Raw genomic sequence first — 21,795 nt, forward strand, 5'->3', positions numbered from 1 at the left:
GAAGAGGGAAGGAAAGACAACTATAGTATCCTTCACAGCCATCTTGCAAGTGTTAATAACTCACCATTCTCCAGGGGTTCTCAGATCTCCCCTGATCTACCACCTGGTTGTTGAAAAAAACTAGATCAGCAATCATGTATGGCCACAATGGGTGAAGCAACAGAGGAGAGTGGCTTTGCTCTTCCTTCTGCCCATCACCTTGCACAGCTGTAAAACATTTATCTCAGGTCTGCATATGGATCTTGGCCTAATAAACTTCTCCAAAGGCGTGCAGACTACACAGACTGCTTCTTCAGGCCAGAGCAACATGGTTAGTAAAAGGGGAGACTGTCATAAACATAGACTCAGAGCAGGGACAGGAAACCACCGAAGCTTACAATGCCAGGTTCTGAGTAAATTAATGAGCTACTAAAAAGACAAAATAATACTGGGCTAATCAGATCTAAAGTTGTAGTCAAAATTTGAGGATATCAGAGATGGATCTCAAATATGAAGGCAGAGGATGGAATCTTGTACTGAGCCAGGCAAACTGAGGTAGTAGAAAGGCCTTGGTAGTAAAAGTGCAGAGTTTTAGCTGTGGCTCTGCTATGAAGTTGAGTGATTTTGGCTGAGTCATTTCACCTCACTGGATCTTTGTTTCATGGTCAGAAAAATAAGGAGGTACTACTCAACAACAAAAACTTAAACAGCTTCATTAAAAAATGGATAAAGGACTTGAATAGACATTTCTCCAAAAAAGATATACGAAAAGTAAATAAGCACACGAAAAGGTGCTCAACATTAATCATTTTTAGGAAAATGCAAATCAAAGTCATAAGATACCACCTTACACCCATTAGGATGACTGTTATCAAAAAACAAAATAATAAGTGTTGGTGAGGATATGGAGAAACTGAATCTTTTGTTCATTGTTAATAGGAATATAAAATGGTGCAGCTGCTGTGAAAAACAGTATGACAGTTCCTCAAAAAATTAAACAAAATTATCCTATGATCCAGCAATTCCACTTCTGGATATAAACCCAAAAGAATTGAAAGCAGAGGCTTGAACAAATATTTGTACACCTATGTTCACAGCAGCATTATTCACAATAGCCAAAAGGTGGAAGTAATCCATTCATTGCCAGATGAATGGATAAATTAAATGTGTTTCACACATACAATGGAATATTATTCAGCCTTAAAAAGGAAGGGAATCTAATGTATGCTACAACACAGATGAACCTTGGAGACATTTGCTGACTGAAAGAAGCCAGTCACAAAAAGACAAATACTGTATGATTTCACTTATAAGAGGTATCTAGAAGAGTCAAATTCATTAAGACAGAGAGTAGAATTGTGTTTGTCAGGGCCTGGGAGGAGCTGAAAATGAGCAGTTGTTGTTTAATGAATATGGAGTTCTAGTTTGGGAAGATGAAAAGGTCCTGAAGAAAGATAGTGATGATGGTTGCACAACAATATGAATGTACTTAATGCCTCTGAACTGTATAATACAAAATGATTAAAATGGTAAATTTTATCACATTAAAAAATAGTAAGCCCTGGCTGGTGTGGCTCAGTGGATTGAGTGCCAGCCTGTGAACCAAAGGGTCATTTGTTTGATTCCCACTCAGAGCACATGCCTGGGTTGCAGGCCAGGTCCCCAGTTGGGGGTGTGCAAGAGGCAATCACACATTGATGTTTCTCTCCCTCTCTTTCTCCCTCCCTCCCCCTCTCTCTAAAAATAAATAAATAAACAAATAAATACATAAATTTTTAAAATATTGAGGCAATGAGATAAAAGACTCCTGCCAAAAGTGCCAACATATGCCATCATGAAGATATTGATTCCTTCTAATTTTGAATATACCAGACAGGACTGAGGGCAGCTGAAACCACTAGGTAGGGCACTTCTAGCCTTGAAGAGCTGCTTCTGTTTATCACAGTATCCTATACACATATCATAACTTTTAAAATTTCTTATTTTTTAACCTCATTAATTGTCTGATATAATACACATCAGAACAGTACATAAAGCTAAAATGCATAGCTCAAATACAACCATAAATGCCTCTGTAACCACAATTTAGCTCAAGAGCTAAAATCTTGCCAGCATCCCAGAAGTCAGGATAGTGTGTTACCACCTAAGCAGGCATCACCCAGAGCCTGCCTGATATTTGGATATTATACAGGGGTGGACAAAAGTAGGTATACAATCATGAGTATACAAAACAGAGTTTATTTGTGAGTTATTATTTATTAATTATTGTATTATTTATTTGTATTATTTTTATTCTCATTGTTATTATTGCATATCTTTACTTACAATTATCTTTCAGGGAATGATGGTTGGTAATTTAACTTACTTTTCCCCCCTACCCCTGTATAAATGGAATCCCAGAATGAAAATAAATGAACAACAACTGCACAGAGCAACATGGATGAATCTCACACATATCTGGATTACACCAGAACAATTTATTGAAAAAAAGTTACCCTTACCTCTGCCTGTTCTTTGTCATAAATCAACTGTTTTATTTGAATGGGTCTATTTTGGGGCTTTCTAGTCTATTCTGTTGGTTTATTTGTCTATCTTGTGCCCATCTGCAGTAATTACTGCCACCTTACTGTCTTGTTACCTGGTAGAGCAAGTCCTTCTTTATTCTTAGTTTTCAGAACTAGCTCATCAAGGTCCACCAAAAAATGAATAATGAAACAAACCCTGTGGGAAGTGTAATTGGAAATACACTAATTTGTAAATCAGTTTGGAGGGGATTGAAGTTTTAGTCCATGTATATGGTGTCACCTTCATTTACTTAAGTTTTCTTTAGCTGCTGTCAGTGATGTTTTGTAGCTTTCTAAAAGTATGCTGAAGTATGATCCCCCTCAACTTTTGGGTAGCCTGGGCAGTGCCTGGGAAAACTAGCTGGCTCTAGGCAGGTCCTCCAGCCTTGAAAAGGCTCAGCTGTTTACCCTAGTGAACTATACAACCATTATCAATTTTTCTGTGTGACATGGTGAAAAAAGTATTGGGAAGCGTTAGGAAGTCTTTCCAGTTTTCCATTTCTGATCATTTGCCAAAAAATTCGGTGTTGTGAGTGGACTAGAATGACATAATAATGCCCTCAAACATCCTGGGAACTCTTAAATTTGCCCAGTGTGTACTTCTAGCCCAATTTATTTCATGAGCCTATCTGTACAATGTATGCTCATAAATTAAGAGAGCTTATTCTTGCAAAAACATTAATAATGTGGTGATGTACTGAGCATTTACCTGGTTCTGGGTGATATACAAATGTCTTCTTACTTAAGACTTCAAGAAATCCTGTGAAATTGTTAGTATTATCTATGCTTTACAGAAGAAAAAGCTGGAGCTTTGAGATGCAAAGTAACCCTGAAATGGTAGAACCACTTCTTCAAACATGGCAAACTAGATAATCTGAAAACCTGTCCTCCACAGAGTTCATAGAAATACTGGGTGAAATATATAAAACATTTTAAAAAGTAGATAGTTGAACTTGGGAGAAAAGAAAGAAATTGCTAAGGTCCAGAAGTGAGGTAAAAACTGAAACCAGTAACCAAGAAGTTTGTTTTCTTCACAGGGTTACTCTGGGACAGGATATAAGACCTGTAAATTGAGGCCCCACATAGAGCCAAGACCCTCAAACTGCTACATTCTCCATGAAAGGATGGGCTAAAAACCAGTCCTGTTGGCAAAAGGAGATTCATTCATTCTCTCATTAATTCAATAACATTTTTTGAAAGCTTACTATAAGCTAGATTTATATTCCAGGCACTTGGGATACAATAACAAAACAAACAAACCTCTGTCCCTCGGGGATTTATAGTCAGGTGGGTGCAATACAGAAAACACTTAATACACATAATATATCAGGGGATATGTTTATGGAAAAAACAGAACAGGGAAAAACAGATTAGGGATGATGGGGTAATCATCTATGTTGAACTGGACTCTTGGAGGGAAAACAGATTCTGTCCTGCAAATTCTCAGCCACAGATCTGCCCTTTAGGAGGGGCTGGGCTTATAATTGATATTAGTTATTTGCATGATCTGGAAAAACTAAGGAAAGTAACCAACATAAATTGGCCCCAGGTTCTTAGTGTCTGTCCTTATCATTCTGGTGGTATGGAGAGGTGCTACCTGATAAAAACAAAGAAAACTCACCACCTAGGCTGCCAAGGGGTTTCAGAGATAAAACCTAGACAAAAGTAATCTCACAATAAAAAAAAAATACAAAACTATCAATGGCAGATTTTGGATTCAATACAGTATTGTTGGATGCTGAAGCCCATTCTACACACACATCAAGATATACCACACATTCTGATGGGAAGGGTTACCCTAAAATCCAAGGTATTTAGGATCACAGAATCTTCAAGTAGGAAGGGACCCCCCAAAATTACTTTCTCCAATCTTCCTAACAAGGTAGGAAATCTTTCTGTAACATGACACAGATCATCAGCCTCTATTTGAATACCTCCAAGGCAGGAGTGTATATTCTTTGCCTGGATGGTGGGCAAAATAACACTATCTAAGGAGACAGGTAGGTTCCTTATTCCTTTTGTGCCCAGTGATCTTGGGCAGAATAATTACCCATATGAATTTAAGTTTTCTTATCTTAAAATGGGGATATCATCTCACAGGGTAGTAGATATAATGGCTTACCAGGCACATAGCAGGTCATCTTATTTTTCTTCTCATTAATGTCTTGATCTAAGTAACAATAAAAATATTTATTCTGTTTTGCATTTATCAAGTCAAATCCACTCATAGGCATGAGATTTTTTTGAAAATCCAAATTTTAGAGGGGGGAAAATCTCATTCAATTCAACATTCCACTGGGAATGAGTTTTGTCATTTAAAAAAATTACTAATTTTTATTTAATTTTGAACCAACATTGTTTCTGCATTTCAAGGCCTTTTCTATTTCCAGTCTGAAGGTTTGTGGCTGCTATCTATGTTGGGATGGAGGGTGACTCTGAGAAGTCTCTTGATCAAGGATGAAGTATAAGCTCCATTGTGACAGCTGGCTTTTTTTTTTTGTCATACAGCTTTTTTTTTGTTTTAGAAGTTTCAAGAGTAAATTTTACTCACTTAAGCTCATTAATTTAAAACTTACGGTATTGGAGAGTTCTGGCCATGATGGAGGCACAGGTAGAAACACTTCACTTCCTCACACAACCCAAAGGAGGATAAATAACAACCAATCTAAAATAAATAAACAACCAGAAAAATCAAACTGCAGGGAACTCCGACAACCAAGGAATTAAAGAAAAAATCAACCAGAACAACTAGACTGGTAAGGCGGTCGACCATGCATGCGGGCCTGAGGAGAAAACCACAGCAGCAGACCTTGGGGGCGGGGCTGGCTGCAGTTTGGCGACAGGCTGTGTGCACAGGGCTGAGCTTGAGGGGAAACCGAGACCCAGAGTTGAGACATTGCTACATTGGGAGAAACTCCCAGTGTCACACAAGAGTCCAGAAAGTGCACTAGGGACAATCAGGTGAGCTTCATTGTTCCCTCTCTGGCCCCTCCCACACAGGCAGCAAAGCAAAGAGGGTTGCCCTGCCTGGGTGAATTCCTAAGGCCCCACCCCCTTTCAGCTTCTCAGCTGCGCCAAGACAAAGAAATATGGCCCAAATGAAAGAACACAGCAAAAACCTCAGAAAGAGAACTAAACGATGAGAACATAGCCAACTTATCTGATGGAGAATTTAAAGCCCTGGTAATCAAAATGCTCACAGATCTGATTGAGCTTGGTCGAAAAATGAAAAAACAAATGAAAGATACACAAAATGAAATAAAGCAAAATATTCAGGGAACCAACAGTGACAGGAAGGAAACCAGGACTCAAAGCAATGATTTGGAACAAAAGAGAAAAATAAACATCCAATGGGAATAGAAGGAAGAAACAAGAATTCAAAACAGTGAGGAGAGTCTTACAAACCTCTGGCACAACCTGAAATGCTCCAATATCCAAATTATAGGGGTGCCAGGAGAACAACAATGGCAAGAAATTGAAAACTTATTTGAACAAATAATGAAGGAAAACTTCCCCAATCTAGAGAAGGAAATAGACTTACAGGAAGTCCAGGAAACCCAGAGAGTCCCGAAGAAGTTGGACCCAAAGAGGAACACACCAAGGCACATCATCATTAAGTTACCCAAGATTAAATATAAAGAGAAAATCCTAAAGGAAGCAAGAGGGAAGGAGACAGTTACCTACAAAGGAGTGCCCATTATGCTATTCAGCTGATTTGTCAAAAGTAACCTTGCAGGCAAGAAGAGGCTGAAATAAGTATTCCAAGTCATGAAAGACAAGGCCTACATCCAAGATTACTCTATCCAGCAAAGCTTTCATTTAGAATAGAAGGGCAGATAAAGTGCTTCCCAGATAAGGTCAAGTTAAAGGAGTTCATCATCACCAAACCATTATTATATGAAATGTTAAGGGACTTATCTAAGAAAAAGAAGGTAAAAAATATGAACAGTAAAATGACAACAAACTCACAACTATCAACAAATGAACCTAAAAGAAAAGAAAAACAACAAAAACAAAAACTAGGCAAACAACTAGAACAGGAACAGAATCAGAGAAATGGACATCACATGGAAGGATTTCATTGGGGATGGGGAAGGGAGGAATAGGGGGAAAGGTATAGGGAAGAAGAAGCATAATTAATAGGCATAAAATAGGGAGAGATAAAAATGGTATAGGAAACAGGACTCAAAGAACTTGTATGTACAACCCATGGACATGAACTAAGGGGTGCGTGGAATGCTGGAGGGTTGAGGGGATAGGGGTGGAGGGGGATAATAGGAGAAAAAAATGGGGAAACTGTAATAGCATAATCAATAAAATACTTAAAAATAGATAAATAAAACTTCTGGTATAATTTACTTGCAATGTAATTCACCAATTTTAGGGGTACAGATTGGTGAACTTTGATAATTATAGATAACTGTGTCTACCCACACTCAAGATATAGAACAATTTCCTCACTTTAAAGTTTCTCCTTCAGGTCTTTGATTTTCAGAGGGATGTTGACAAATTGGCTGAAGTCTGGTGAGAAATCTGGAAGTTCTGGCATAGGCAGACCACCTTAAGGAATTAGGCTTATGGAGAATGTACCAGCTTTCTAATATTTGAAGGACTGCCATGTAGATAAAGAGTGGTTTTAGGGCAGCTCAGAGGGAGGCATCAGGACCTGTGGGTGGAAGTGAGATATTTTGGCTTAATATAAAAAAGAAATTTCTAAAAACAATGTAATAACTATTTACCGATGACAAAGGTGAGACTGAGTTAAAAGTGAATTACTCTAGATCAAACACCTAGGAAATGGTAGATTCAGAATTTGAACGCAGGTGTTCTGATCCTAAATTCAGATTTTCTCATTCGTCCCTTTGCTTTGGAAGATGTCCAGGAGGCTCATGGGGCATAGTATCAAAATAGAGGCGACCTGAGTTAGCTACTCAGATGTTCGTCATTTTTAACCATTACCCTCTGGCTCATGCCATGCCTTTGCTGGGGCTAGCCAAGGCCCAGTAAAGACCAGTGACCCTTCCAACATGAGTGGAGGAGGGTGAGACCAACCCCCGCAGCCTGTGGTTCACTTTGCTTCACAGCCATCTTTTGCTTTGATTTCCAGCGTGGGGTGAGGATCCAGGTCAGTGAGAAGCTGGGTGCTGGGTTTGCCTGTGTGGGTGCCACTGATAGGGATCAGCTGCTGGCCTGGCTGGGGCTTCAGGTTGAGAGGAGCTTATAGCAATGCCTTCCACCTACCTGGCTGGGCTTGTCTGAGAGATTCTGAGTGTGAAAAGGGAAAACAATTGAAAATAAAAACAGCACTCTCAGGTGAGAGAGAGGGTAAAAAAAAGAGAGATGAGGAGTGTATAACAAGAAGAAGGGAGCCTACGCAATAAAGCCAGAACTTTACTGCACAATTCCCAGTGAGCAATTGAGTGAAAACTCTCACTGTCAGAGGAGAAAGGACTGGCACATGAGGGCCTTTGCTGAATTTAGGGGTCTTATTGGCCTCCTGGCACTTTACTGACAGTGGTTGCACAGGTTACTACTCCACAGGAAGACCTCAGTTCATGAGGATGCTCAGGAGTCCCTCCGCCCTGACCTTCGGATGGGAGAGAGTGGAGGCTCCTAAGGCATTGAGTATCAGTTGGATGTTTGTTGGATGTGACCAAGGCATCTGCCAGAGGGAGAGAACAGAGAAGGCAAAGGCACCTCTTCCCTGGCTGTCATTCCCCTCTACTTTGCCCTCCTCTTCTCTGGGAGAGGCTGGCAAGCAGTGGCATCCTACACAGTGAGGAAGGTAGGCCAGTGCATTGTGTTTGCCCAGCTCAGGGCCTAGCCAGCTGGCAGGAAGCAGGACAGAGGTCACTTGAACTCAGACCATGTGTCCCTGTTAAATACATCAGCTTTTAAATCAATCTTTGTTCAAAGTCCAGTGAGTTCCAAGAAAACAACTCACCAGCAGAGAGTGAATTCCCAAGTGGACCCAGCAGCTCTTCCTTCCAGGTCCAGGTAAGAACTAACTCTGAGTCCCCCGACTGAGGGGCTGACCACCTGGGCCTGAATCACCTTTTTCCTTTTCCTTTTCCCTCTTCTAAGCAATAGCTGGCTATCAAGGACAGAAGAGAGGCTCATGCAGAAGGAGCAAGGAGCCAGGCCCCCTTGGTGGTGGTGGTGATGGTGGTGTGTTTGTGTAGTGGTGGGGGACTAGTCTCCTAGATTCTCTCTGCTTGAGGAACCCCAACACTTGCAAGTGAGGGTGCACTTTACAAAGGAGTTGGTAAACTAATCCTCAAACAAAAGCTTTCTCACAGTTGCACGGAGGTTTGATGTACAGCCAAAGGGAGTGAGACAGCAGACCTCACAGGTCACAGGGAGATACTCACAGAACTTTCCGGCTATGCAAGGGCTCTGGGTAATAGAGATTTTCTTAAGGGTTACAGCCTAATGTAGCTGGACAATACAGACAGGCATTGCTATTCTTTTCATCACATTATAGCACTGAGAAATGAGGAAAAACCAGGGGATTTCTAGGCTGGCTGAATTTTAAAATGTAGATCTTCAGGCTCTACCCTTCGGAATTTCTAGTTCTTTGTATTTTTTAACACTCACCCAGAGGAGTCTCATGTACAGGCAGGTTTGGGAACCACTGGCAGGTTCTTTCCTAAGTAGTGGGGTCAAGGAACTTAAACATGACTTTCATCTAAGGGCCCACCAGCTAAGAATCCTATTCTGGCTGGCTCTGCGAGAACACATTCCTCCTTAGCTTTAGTCCCTGCAGTGTTGCACTGACATGCTCTCATTCTTTTATCCAGAAATCATAGGGGCTGATGGTCTCAGGTCATGGTTGTCTAGTCACCTGGAGTCACACATTTTTTCATGAAGTAATAATTCAGGGACTTTGAGTTTGTGTGTTATGACTAAGTAAATTGGTCTTACCATTGACTCTTGCATATTCTTTGCACCATACACTATGAAGTTGCTAGTAATGATGTCCTCAGTTCATAGACCACTAGATAGACAGCTGCTTCTCATCCAGAGCAAAGAACATGGGGCTGGAATACAATAACCTCGGTTTTCATTCAGCTGTTAGTGACAGGCTATTAGACAAGTCAGCTAGCTGGAGCCTCAATTTTGTCATCTATCAAAGCCTCTCATCTTTTGCTAAAGGCTGTACTGAAAATAAAATTACAAATATGTGCTTGAGCAGAAAGACAAATGTGCTTACATTTTAAATGTGTGTATGTATCTGAAGGCTCTGTGGAACAGTGGGAGACACACAGCCTTGTGGCTAGTTGGAGACCTTGTTCCATCTTTTAATCTTGTTGAGCCTTTACTCATCTATAAATAAGGAGTTGAGACTTAATAATCACAATTGTTCTTTTCAGCACACCAAGTAGAATAGATCCTGGAGCTTTGAAGTCTAGCTCTTTATTATCACTTGGGTGTGAATTAAAATGTTAGCTCCCCAGGAAGGGCTTTTAAAATCAGCTTCCCCCTCCACTCCACCACTATATTCCTCATTTGTAGCCTTATTATCAGAAATCATCTTGTTTACTTCTTATATGCCACCTTTGCTAGATGTAGTTTCAAGAGAGCAGGGATCTTGTCCTTTGTTGTTACTTGCTGTAATCCCAATTCCCAGAACAACACCTGGCAAAAGTAGATGCTTAGATATTTGGGTAAATGAAAGTTGGTATGGCAGGGAAGGAGCTGCAAGGATAAAATCAGGATTTCATTTTTTTTAAATGTATTTATTTAGTTATTTTTAGAGAGAGGGGAAAGGAGGGAGAAAGAGAGGGACAGAAACATCAATGTAGGGCTGCCTGTTGCATGCCCCCTGCTGGGGACCTAGCCCACAACCCAAGCATGTGCTCTGACTGGAAATTGAACCAGCGACCCTTTGGTTCACAGGCTAGCCCTCAATTCACTGAGCCACACCAGCCAGGGCAGAATTGGGATGTTTTGATAAGCTGCTCTGAAGGTGAGGAGGTCGAAGAATTCTGATACTGTCAGGTTATCTGAGGTCCAAAGTCTGATGATGTGGGAATGGGTGTCTCTGTTTTACATCTTGGTTAAATGGTTTCATATTTGTTGCATAAGAATTTGACAAGAGTAGCAAGTTAGAGTTAGACATATTTTCTTCAAGATCTCAACAATTCCTCACCTTGGTCCTTCATGAGGGACTGCTCAAATTTCTTTCATTTCTGCCTGGTTGGTATTATGGCTAGGTGATTAAGAGCATGGGTGTTAACTGGAAACATGCATTCCAGAACAGGCATGTTTTTCCCCTCTAAATCTCTATTTCCTCCTCAAACAGTCATAATAGAACCTAGTTTTTAGTGTTATGAGGACTAGATGAGACAATGCACTTTGTGCCTTGCACAGCTGAAATATATTCTGAGGATCTTCAGACAGCTTTGTGAGAGGCATAACCCCAGGGAAGGAAGGAACCCTGGCACTGGCAAGGAGTTTTGTAAACAGGAAAGATAGCACCTACTAACTTGCTTAATGACAACCAGGGAGGGTTTGCTCTTGGTTTGAGATGACCACCAGTTTCTGAGGCTCCAAGCCTCACAGACATAAACACTGAAGCTTCTCTATAATCTGTAGGACTGAGTCTAAGGCATTTACAGTCTTAACTTTTTTTGTCCTTTCAATATGTCCTGTTCTCTGGGTGCTCTGAACCATTCACCATTCCTGAATTCACCTGTACTCTTTCTTTTGCCTTGCATGCCTTCCTCCTCCTAGCCTAACTACTTGAGTTTTCTAACACAGCATATCTCTCATGGTTGGGGAGCTGGGGAAACTGTGGAAGGAGCCCAGACTCAACTGGGTTTGAATCTAGGTTTTGTTGCTTATCCAAATAGCCATGGGAGACCAACTTAACTTTTCAGAGTCTCTTTCCCTTGTCAAATGGACTATTAGGATTAGATGAAAACTCATAAAAGGTACTGAAGCTGGTGCTTAGAACCTAGTGGGAGCTCAATAAATATGTGTAACAATAACAATACATTTACTTTTTTTTCAATTATGGTTTACATACAGTATTATTTTAGTTTCAGGTACACAACATAGTGATTAGACATTTATATAGCTTAAAAATGAAGTAATCACCCTGATAAATCTAGTACCTATCTGGTACCATATATAGTTATTACAACATTATTGACTATATTTCCCATGCTGTACTTTATATCCCTGTGACTATTTTTATCACTGGCAATTTGTACTTAATCCCTTTCACCTTTTTCACCCATCACCCCACCTCCCTCCCATCTGGTGACCATTATTTTGTTCTCTCTATTAGTGAGTTTGTCTCTATACAAAATACTTATTTTTCAACATTCCAGCACCCATACCCTTGTTTGGTAGTTATGTTTGTAGCTCTCTCCACTGCACTATGGGCTCTGTGAATGCAGGATGGTATTTAATCTGGGTTGAGCCTCAGTCTCTGCCCTCAGCAGGTACTAAATATAATTAATTATATAAATGATACTTGAAATTCAGAGGATGGGGTGACATTTCCAGACTGTGCTGGTCAGGAAAGGATTTTCATACATCTAAACTTTGAACTTAGCTTTGAAAATGGGTAGGTCTTGAATTCATTCACTTGTAAAAAATGTTTGCTTAGGACCTAATCAGAATGGGGATGGTATTTCAGGCAGAACATGGGGCCTGAGCAAAGGCCAGCCTTGGTGCCTGCTGAGGAGTAGAGCTGGATAATGCTGAGCCTCAAAACCTGAACCAGATATCTGGATTTTTGTGTCTTGAATAAATTTTTAGAGGCTAACATGGTGAGAGCAAGAACAGGAAGTTTGTCTTGAGGCACTGAGTGGGAGAGACAGGAGGTGGGAGGACTCTGTACATAGAAAAAAAGTGAGGGGGTAGAAATGTAAGTTCAAAGGATCTTGTAAAACCAGGTGCCAATTTGGGGTGATAACTTTGTTCCAGCCAACTCTCTGGATGGTTTGGTTATTTTTAGGCACTAGTTCTATCAGCAGGAGTAGATACTATATCCTTTCTGTGAGGACATCTCAGTTTTCATGCAATATTGACTCTATCTCTACCAATTTACAGAACTCTTAGATAAGCAAGTGAAGTGTGAAACACTTTGAACTCCATCCCAGAGTCCTACCATATAGGACAAAGTGTTGTTCATGGTGGCTGGAGCAGTATTTAGTACCAGTGGGACGAATGAACTTTGAGATAAACAGATTCCATTCCCTAACATAAATCAGAAATAAGAACTGAATTGGTCACTGGGCCGATGATCACTCTTTGCCACATAATTCTCAATGCAATGCACTTCATTAATTTCCCATATTTGAAATCTATTGCTTGTGAAGACTAAACAGTAACTATCACAGAGGGAAGTACAGTTAGCAAATACATATTTTAGGGCACTTATCCTATTTTTGATACTAATTATTTAAAATTAATACACTTGAATGTTTGAATTCTCACAGGTCTTGCCTTTCAATTGAGGAATCCAGGTGGCCTCAAATATATTATCTACAGCAAAGATGTAGGATATGCTCTAGGTAAAATATTTGTGAAGAAAATAAAATGGAATTTTCTTTATCTCTTCCTTACTTTATACACCTGTCCATACTAGCCAAGGTACAAGAAACAGGTTGTGCTAAGGCTCTGAAAGAAGGCAGAGATACTTCTGGCACAGGGCAGAAAGCCCTTGGTCAGGGCTGATGGCTGTGGGGAATTTTCAGCCAGTCTAGAGTTGCTGATTTAACATCACCAGTCTCCACTAATTGTATTTTCCAACAAAAGTCTAGTGATTTGTTTGTCTCACTCTTTACACATGCATGCAAATGCTGAAGAAGTGTTCCTCACAAGGGCACAATGTGTGGATGTGCCTGGTCAAGCTTCCCAGGAATGTTGCTTTCTCCTTGCTAAAGTTCAGAGTGTTTTATGCATCAGTGTGGAGTTCAGTGCAAAGTGAATAACATTCAGGTTGAATGTTATCCTGGAGTTCTTGACCTCTCTTCCCCTCATGCCTTAATGAAATAGAAATCGTTTACTATGTGGTTATATCCTAGGTTGCACAAATATCCTCTCATAGTCTCAGTAACTAGGGTTAAATATTATTCAGCTGTTTTGCTAAGTTTTTGCTGTTTAGCATTTTCATGGTTTGAGGGTTGGTTATATAAGTGCTTTGTGAAGAGAGGGTGTATTTTCTGTGTAGTCTGATACTGACTGTATCACTGATTCCTAATTACTATTAGATAAGATGGTGGTGAGGTTAGAGTACTCATGACTAACAGTTGTTGATCACTATATTTATAGAATAATCCTTTTACATCCTGGACGCTGGGACATCAGCAAAGAAGATATCCCTGGGCTTTTTTCTTCCACTTGGCTATCTCTGGGTAAAACAGCTTCCTTCTGTTTTTCCACCTCCACATAGAATGCTGTGTATCTAACACCCTTTTTACTAATCTTTTGGAAATTTAGTGATCCTGTCTGGTGAGTGAGCTTATTCACTAGTTACTCCCTACTTACCATGATCCTAGTTACCTGGGCCAGATAGATCTCTATTAAGGTAATTCTTTCCTCACTCTATCTCCTTCACTCTTGTCTGTTCCTTGGGTCCCTTTGTTGGGGTACCTTGGGCTCACATCTCTTAGAGCTCATCTGCTCCAGGTGTTGGGACTCTGGCCAGCTTAGTCTTGGAGTTCTGTGAAAGCTCCCTGGAATCTTATACCTCACTGAGACAAAATATTTGGTGCCATTTTTGTAATTCCCTAGCTTTCAGACTTACATGATACTTCTGGGCTCAGGGAAATATGAGTTCATTATTTGAACTTTAAAATTTCATGGGGAATAAAATAATCAACCCTAGCTTTTCAGCACCTAAAACTAACTTTGCAGAGGAGGTCTAAAGTGAACTCCTGATCTGATAATCAAGGTGCTTGCCCATCCATACTTCATAATTCAATCTCTACTTGTCTGCTTCTAAAAGAAAGTGGGAGCATTGCTCAAATGTTCTCTCAGAAAATGGGATTCCCATTACCATAGGACTGCCACCAGGGGACAGGGAAGTCAGTGTGCATGGAGTAGGCTTCTCTGCTTCAGATACTGCGCTTACATGCTTTACATGTTCCATCGTAAGTAACCTTCACCTTGTCCGTGTGCATTTTCTGTTCTGGGTGTACTTTTGTCTTCAGCACAAAATTAAGAAAGTTGCCCATGTTCTCACAGCTAGCACATAGTGACACCAGGATTAAAAACTGTGTTTAGATTTAAAACTCTTATTCTTTCAAACATACTTTACCCAAACTAGAATGCTGGGAAAGATGGAAAGAAAAAATGCAAATTTTCTTCATATTAGCCACATATATGGCCACTTTAAGCTTTTCCTTGCCAGAAACTACTCTATTCTGAATATCTTTTAAGATGACTTTTTTTCCATGAGAACACTTAATTTTTGAAACTACTCCCTCAGTCTCTTCTTCTTCCCTCTTCCTATTCATCCTGCTGAACCAGCCCCTGAAACACTTGAACTTCCTGGCTTCTCTTACCTGACCATTCACATTGGCCCCACAGTCTATCATTCCAGCTCTGTGCTGTAATGGTAAATACAGAAATCCTCACCTCCTAGTCTTTTGTTTTTAAACATGTCAAAACCCAACTTGGGGGAGAAATTACCACTCTCTCCTTCTATTTTTTCTGTACCTTTTTATGAGAAAAAGCTATGAGAAACCATGCTGTTTGGTCTGCTTTAAACTCATGAGATCGATCGATCTATCTATCTACCTAATAAAAATATATATTTAACCTAAGCTGTTTCTTAGAAAATTTTATTCAATTTGTTTACTCACTGTAGTGAAACCATGCTGTGGCTATTGGAAATCCTTTTTGCCAGTGGTTATAAACTTTCAGCCCAGTTTATAACTGTTTAGTTTACATGGAGGTTCTTAAAAATCTGAATAGCTGCTGGCTTTTTAAAATGGGGACTTTTGCTGGATTAAAGACTTAAATGTAAGACTGAAAACTATAAAACTAGAAGAAAACATAGGCAGTAAAACCTCTGATATTTCTCTTAGCCATATTTTTTTTTCTGATATATCTCCTTAGGCAAGGGAAACAAAAGAAAAAATAAACAAATGGGACTACACTGAACTCAAAAGTTTTTGCACAGCAAAGGATACCATCAACAAAACAAAAAGACAACCCACTGAATGGGAGAACATATTCACCAATGGTACATCTGATAAGGGGTTAATACCCAAAATTTATAAAGAACTCATACAGGCCCTGGCCAGGTAGCTCAGTTGATTAGAGCATCATCCCTACCCACCAAGGTTGTGGGTTTGCTCTCTGGTCAGGGCACATAGGAGAATCAACCAATGATTTCATAAATTAGTGGAACAACAAATCTTTCTCTTTCTCCCTCCCTCTCCCTCTTCCTCCCTTCCTCTCTCTCTAAAATAAAAATAAAAATAAAAGCCCTCATACAACTCAACACCAAAAAAAAAAAAGAAAAAACCCAATTAAAAAATGAGCAGATGACCTGAATAGATACTTTTTCAAAAAAGGACATACAGATGACCAATAGTATTATGAGAAGATACTCAACATCACTAATCATCAGAGAAATGCAAATTGAAACCACAATGAAGCCACTTCATGCCTGACAGAATGGCTATTATCAATAAATCCAAACAACAATGTTGGCAAGGATGTAGAGAAAAGGGAACCCTCATGAACTGTTGGTGTGAATGCAGGTTTCTTTAGTCACTATTGAAAACAGTGTGGAGAGGTCAAAAAATTAAAAAGAGAACCGCCTTATGACTGACCCAGTGATTCCACTCTGGGTCCTATTTCTACCTGGAGAATCCCAAAACACTAATTCAAAAGAATATATTCACCTCTATGTTCATCACAATGTTATTTATAATAGCCAAAATATGAAAGCAACCCAAGTGCCCATTAATAGACAAGTGGGTAAAAACGTGGTGGTACATATATAAAATGGAATTTTCTCAGCCATAAAAAAGAATATAATCTTACCATTTGCAATAGCATGAATGGACCTACATAGTATTACACTAAGTGAAATAATTTTGTCAGAGAATGACAAATACCATATTATTTCACTTACATGTGGAATCTAAAAAACAAAATAGCCCTGACCAGTGTGACTCAGTTGGTTGGACATTATTCTGCAAAACAAAAGATTGTCAGTTCCATCCCAGTCAGGGCACATGCCTGGGTTGTAGGTTTGGTCCCAGGTCGGGGTGCATTCAAGAAGCAATGGGTCAATGTTTATCTCTCACATTGCTGTTTCTCTCCCCCTCTTCCTCTCTCCCTTCCCCTCTCTCTAAAAATAAATAAAATATTTTTAAAAGACAACAAAATAAATGAACAAACAAAATTAAAACAGACTTATAGACACAGAGAGCAGACTGACAGTTGCCAGAGGGGAGAAGAGTCTGGGGACTAGGTAAAAAAGGTGAAGAGATTAAGAAGTACAAATTGGAAAGGAAAATGGACTCATGTATATAGACAACAGTGTGGTGATTGCTGGGGGGAGAGGGATATAAGGGGACTAAATGGCAATGAAAAAAGTACAATAAAAAAGGTACAATTGGGAGTTACAAAATAGTCACAGGGATGTAAAGTACAGCAGAGGGAGTATAGACAATAATATTGTAAAAACTATGTATGGTGCCAGGTGGGTACTGGAAAAATTGGGAGAGGGAGAAGACTTTATAAAGTATATGATTGTCTAGTTACTACACTGTATACCTGAAACTAACACAAAATAATATTGAATGTAAACTGTAATAGAAAATAAAACAATTAAAATGGGGATATTTTGCATTAATTTCGTGAGAAATCTGTCACACCAGGCTGTTACTTCCTCACAGGAGTTGTAAATAGCAGCTGACCCACAGTCCTCTCCTGGCCAGATTCACTGATTTATTAGTTTGAACCCAGTGGATATTTTGGTCCATATTCTTGAAGTTCCTGATTTGTCTCAACTGCTTTGCAGGAGAGATTGAAGCCGAGGTAAGTGATCTCATTTTCCTCTTTATCTCATTTTTTCCCACTTCTGTGCTGCCCAGTGGAATTAGTTCAGCTCATCAAGCTAAAGCCATTTCCTATGCTTTCATGTCATTCCTTGATATACAAACATGCTGACTGTTTTCTCAATATTAAAAATAACACCACCCACCAACTCTGCTCTCTCTTCAAGCTGCTAGCACAACTCTCTCATTTATCTGTTTTAAGATATGTCTCTATTCATTGCCTCTGTTATTTACTATCTACTCATTTCTTAGTCCCTTATCCATCCTGGACTTCCATTTTCTAAGCTTAGTGGCATTTTCTGTTTTCATATTCTTTACCTCGTAATGTCCTTTGACATTGTTAGCTATCTTACCATGAAATTAATTTTTTAGTTTGCACTATACTGTCAAATCTTGGCCTTGTGATTATTCCCTCTCTGCTTCATCTTCTTGTCACCTAGATATAGGTATTATGCAAAGCTTTATCCTTGACCCTTTTCCTTTTATATTCTCACTCATGGCCTTCACCTAGCACTGCTGTGCAGACTCTAGTCCATCATCTGCTAAACTCCATGCCCTTTGATTTAAACTCATCTCAGAGTGACTTGCATCTCTTCCCTCATGATTGCTCCACTGTTTAATGATATCACCTTTCTGCTAGTTACTAAGGCATAAAGTTGTTTTTTTTTTTCACACCTTCCTTTTCCAACAGCCAGCTAAGTGAGTAGCATTACTCAGAAAATGCATTAGTCTCTTGGCTGCCATAACAGAATATCCCAGACTGGGTGGCTTAAACAACAGAAATTTATTTCTTTACAGTTCTAAAGGCTGAAAGTCTAAGACTAGGTGTTAGTAGGTTGGGTTTCTCCTGGGTCCTCTCTTCTTGGCTTGCAGATGGCCTCCTTCTTATTGGGTGCCCACATGGTCTTTTATTTTATTTTTTCCATAATTTTATTTTTTAAAGATTTTATTTACTTATTTTTAGAGAAGGTGAGGGAGGGAGAGAGAGGGAGAGAAACATCAATATGTGGTTGCCTCTTGTGTGCCCCCTGCTGGGGACCTGGCCCACAACCCAGGCACATGCCCTAGACTTGAAATCGAACCAGTGACCCTTTGGTTTGCAGACTGGTGCTCAATCCACTGAGCCACACCAACCAGGGTCTCACATGGTCTTTTCTCCCTGTACATGCACTCCTGGTGTGTTTCTCTTATAAGGATGCTGGTTCTATTGGATTACAGCCCCACACATATGACCTTATTTAACCATAATTATCTCTTTATGAGGCCCTGTCAGTAAATATAGTCACAATGGGAGTTAATGCTTCAACATGTGAATTTTGGGAGGAACACAATTCAGTCCATAGCAGAAGGGTGGTCTAGGGCTTGAAAAGTAACAAGGTTGGTTAGTAGAAAAAAATAAGCTAAGGAATAAATTCAGGGAAAGTATACAGTGGCCCTTATGGAGAAGCAGACAGAATGAGAAAATGACTATGAAATTAGAATATTCTTGGAACTCAGAACTGAGAAGACCCAAAAGCACAGTTGTATTCAAATTGAGCTGTGGCCTCAGAAGACTTCACTGTGCATGTACCTCTTTGTACAACACAGGCCCCTTTCCTTATTACCATGCATCCACAACAAAACAACATGTGAGTGACGTAAGCAGCAATTAGGGTGAGTAACAAGGGCCTGTGAGCCCTAACACAGCCTGGGGGCTATGGACCTCCTGAACACTAGTCAAGGTTCAGTAAATATTTTGGACATCCTATTGTCATACTTGTCCTATCTGAGGCCATCTCTGCATGCACAAATCTGAGGGAACAGTATTGAAGAGTTAATACAATTTCTCACTTAGTCCTCACTGTAGTTCTTCCACCTTTGTCACTCCTGTGATCTCATGGCTCCCACACTGGGCCAGGCCCTTTATTGTATGTGAGTAGAACTATTACAACAGCCTATTACCTGGCCAGCCTCCAGTGTGTCTTTGCTCCAGTCCTTACCACCTACTATTCTTGAAGCTGAACTCTAACCCTGTCACTCTCTGTTTATATGCCTTGAGTGGTGCCCACTGACTAGCAAACAAAAGCCGGATCCCCTGGGCTGGTATTCAAGGCCTTTACAGTCTAATTTGTCACCCACAAGTTTCCTCCATTTAGTAATGGTATACAGTAATACCATTTATTATTGATGGTATATAGATTACACCATTTCAACTAAGTGTATCTGTTTACTCAGATGAAGCCAGTAAGTGCCTTTGGGCATGGGTAGACAACTCCCAAGATTGAAGACATGAATAAAGGTTCTATTATTCTTGCTAACTTCACTTCCCCAGTAGTTGTCATTTCTTTTCCTTCCTTAGAATAACTTACTTTCTTCTGGTCTTTGTTTTATCTGGTCTGTAGCAACTTTGGGATTCCTTTACAAAATGATACCTAGAAGCTCAGAAGACTTAGACAAATAACTCTGCTTTCACTGCATGTTCACTTTTAATTGGGAACTGTTTTGTGTTCTTATCAGGTTCCCACTGATGTTAAAACTCTCAAATATTTCCCAGGGGATCATGGTTTAAGATTCCTTCATTCTTAATCCTGTCCCCTGCACTGGGTAGGCTTATGGGCATTCATGTCCATGTGATATTTTAACTGGATATGTCCACATACAACAATTACATTAGAACAGAGAACTTTTTAATGTGCAGGGTAACAGGACAGCCATGCTTCACTACAAGCTTCTCTGATGCAGGGATCAATTGAAGTGTAGTGTCACTCTTTCCCCAACTAGCCCTGCTGCAGAAAGTCCTGCAGTCCTGCAGCCTCAAACACTCAAACTGAGGGGAAAATGAGATTTCCTCTAAGCCTCAGTCAACTAAGCTAAACACGTGGGGCTGTTTGAGTCTCACCTGTGTAGTCATAATTCCTTCATGAGCCACTCTGGGCTCAGACTTCCAGCCCCTATGCAGAGCTCCTGGTGAGGGTGAGTGTTGAGTAGGGATCACATAGGGAACCATGTTGACCTTGGACTACCTTGGACTTGGAAGAGTCCTCTGGGTCCTAACAGCTATTTCTTTCCTATGGGAAAACAGCCCAGTAGCTTTAGTTTTTCTTCTCTGCCCACATTCAGAGGTTCTATCTACCCTCCTTTGTGGTCACTACCTAGCCTTCCTAACTTCTAAAATGTACCTATTTTTTTTTTCTTGACCATGAGCGTGTTATTCTCTATCCTGGTAGCAATAATATAATTCTTTTGGTAAAAGGTGGGATTTAAAGGTATAATTAGTAATTTAGACTGAGTTTTTAAAAACCTCTTGGCACTCATCCCTAAGTATTCCTGTCCACCAGTAAGCACTTTGTTGTCTTTTCTATAAACAAGTGACTTTGTTCCCAGAATTAACTTTTTTCCCCAGAGCTCAGTAATGGGTATAGCTTTCTTTCATTTCCAGTATTTTATTTTGGCTATTGGAACTTGGGAATAAATCCTGCTGAAAATTTAATGGACTCTGGCTTTAGATGTCTGTGATGAGATCATAAGAAATCCATAGATCTTCCCTAGTTTTATGTCTATCTACCATAGGGGTCTCATCCCTGCTTCAGGAAGCAGAAGATGGAGGTGGGGGGCTGAAGAATTAGGAAACAGTATACTTAAATATAAAGATCCTTCCTAGTTAGGCCCTGTGTTTCAACTACCAGGCATCCTCATCCCATAGCAGTGATGGAATCTTGCTCAAATAACTGATCTCAGCCCAGATTTTGAGACCAGCAGAACACCAGGGTGTGGACTAGACAGACATAGTCCTGGAGCTGGACCAGAGCACAGCCCTCTTGATGCCTAGTTGAATTGTCTGTCTACAAAATGGCAAAGAAAACAAATAGTTTTGGGACCCCAAAGGCCCCATGTAAGGCTTGTTTTTTTGTGTTTTGATCAGCTTTCTCCAGTGGTGGAGTTGAAGGTGGTAAATATTTTATCAGTGTGGCATGGGCACCTTCAGTGGCTGAATTGTGGGGAGGGCAGATGTGGTGACAGGAGGAAATCTCATGCTCAAGCAGTCACTGTTTTCCAACCAGCACAGTAGCATTTCTTTCTTTCTTTTTTTTCTTTGAATTAAAAAGAAACCAAAAGCTTTATTCTATACTTTCTTCTGTAGTATTTTGTTGTTAGATTTGTGATGCAGTTTTTGAGGAAGATGTTTCATATACAACAAACTAATGCCAGCCTGGTGAAAGTCATTTACAAAGAAA

General features: G+C 40.0%; 1 protein-coding gene across 2 annotated transcripts in view; it reads left to right on the top strand.

Annotated features, from left to right (window-relative positions):
- Positions 1–8,459: 8,459 nt before the first annotated feature.
- The window catches only part of PDZK1 (PDZ domain containing 1), a 31,038-nt gene continuing 17,702 nt past the window's right edge, over positions 8,460–21,795 (top strand). The window contains exons 1-2 of one of the 2 annotated variants that reach the window (XM_045817350.1): positions 8,460–8,540; positions 17,420–17,561. The gene's annotated coding sequence lies outside the window, so the exon portion shown is untranslated. The remainder of the gene's footprint in view (positions 8,541–17,419; positions 17,562–21,795) is intronic. The other variant, XM_045817351.1, reaches the window with a different exon arrangement.

This window comes from Phyllostomus hastatus, unplaced genomic scaffold, assembly GCF_019186645.2.
Source record: "Phyllostomus hastatus isolate PE091 unplaced genomic scaffold, TTU_PhHast_1.1 phas_scaffold_216, whole genome shotgun sequence".
Classification (NCBI taxonomy): Eukaryota; Metazoa; Chordata; class Mammalia; order Chiroptera; family Phyllostomidae; genus Phyllostomus; species Phyllostomus hastatus.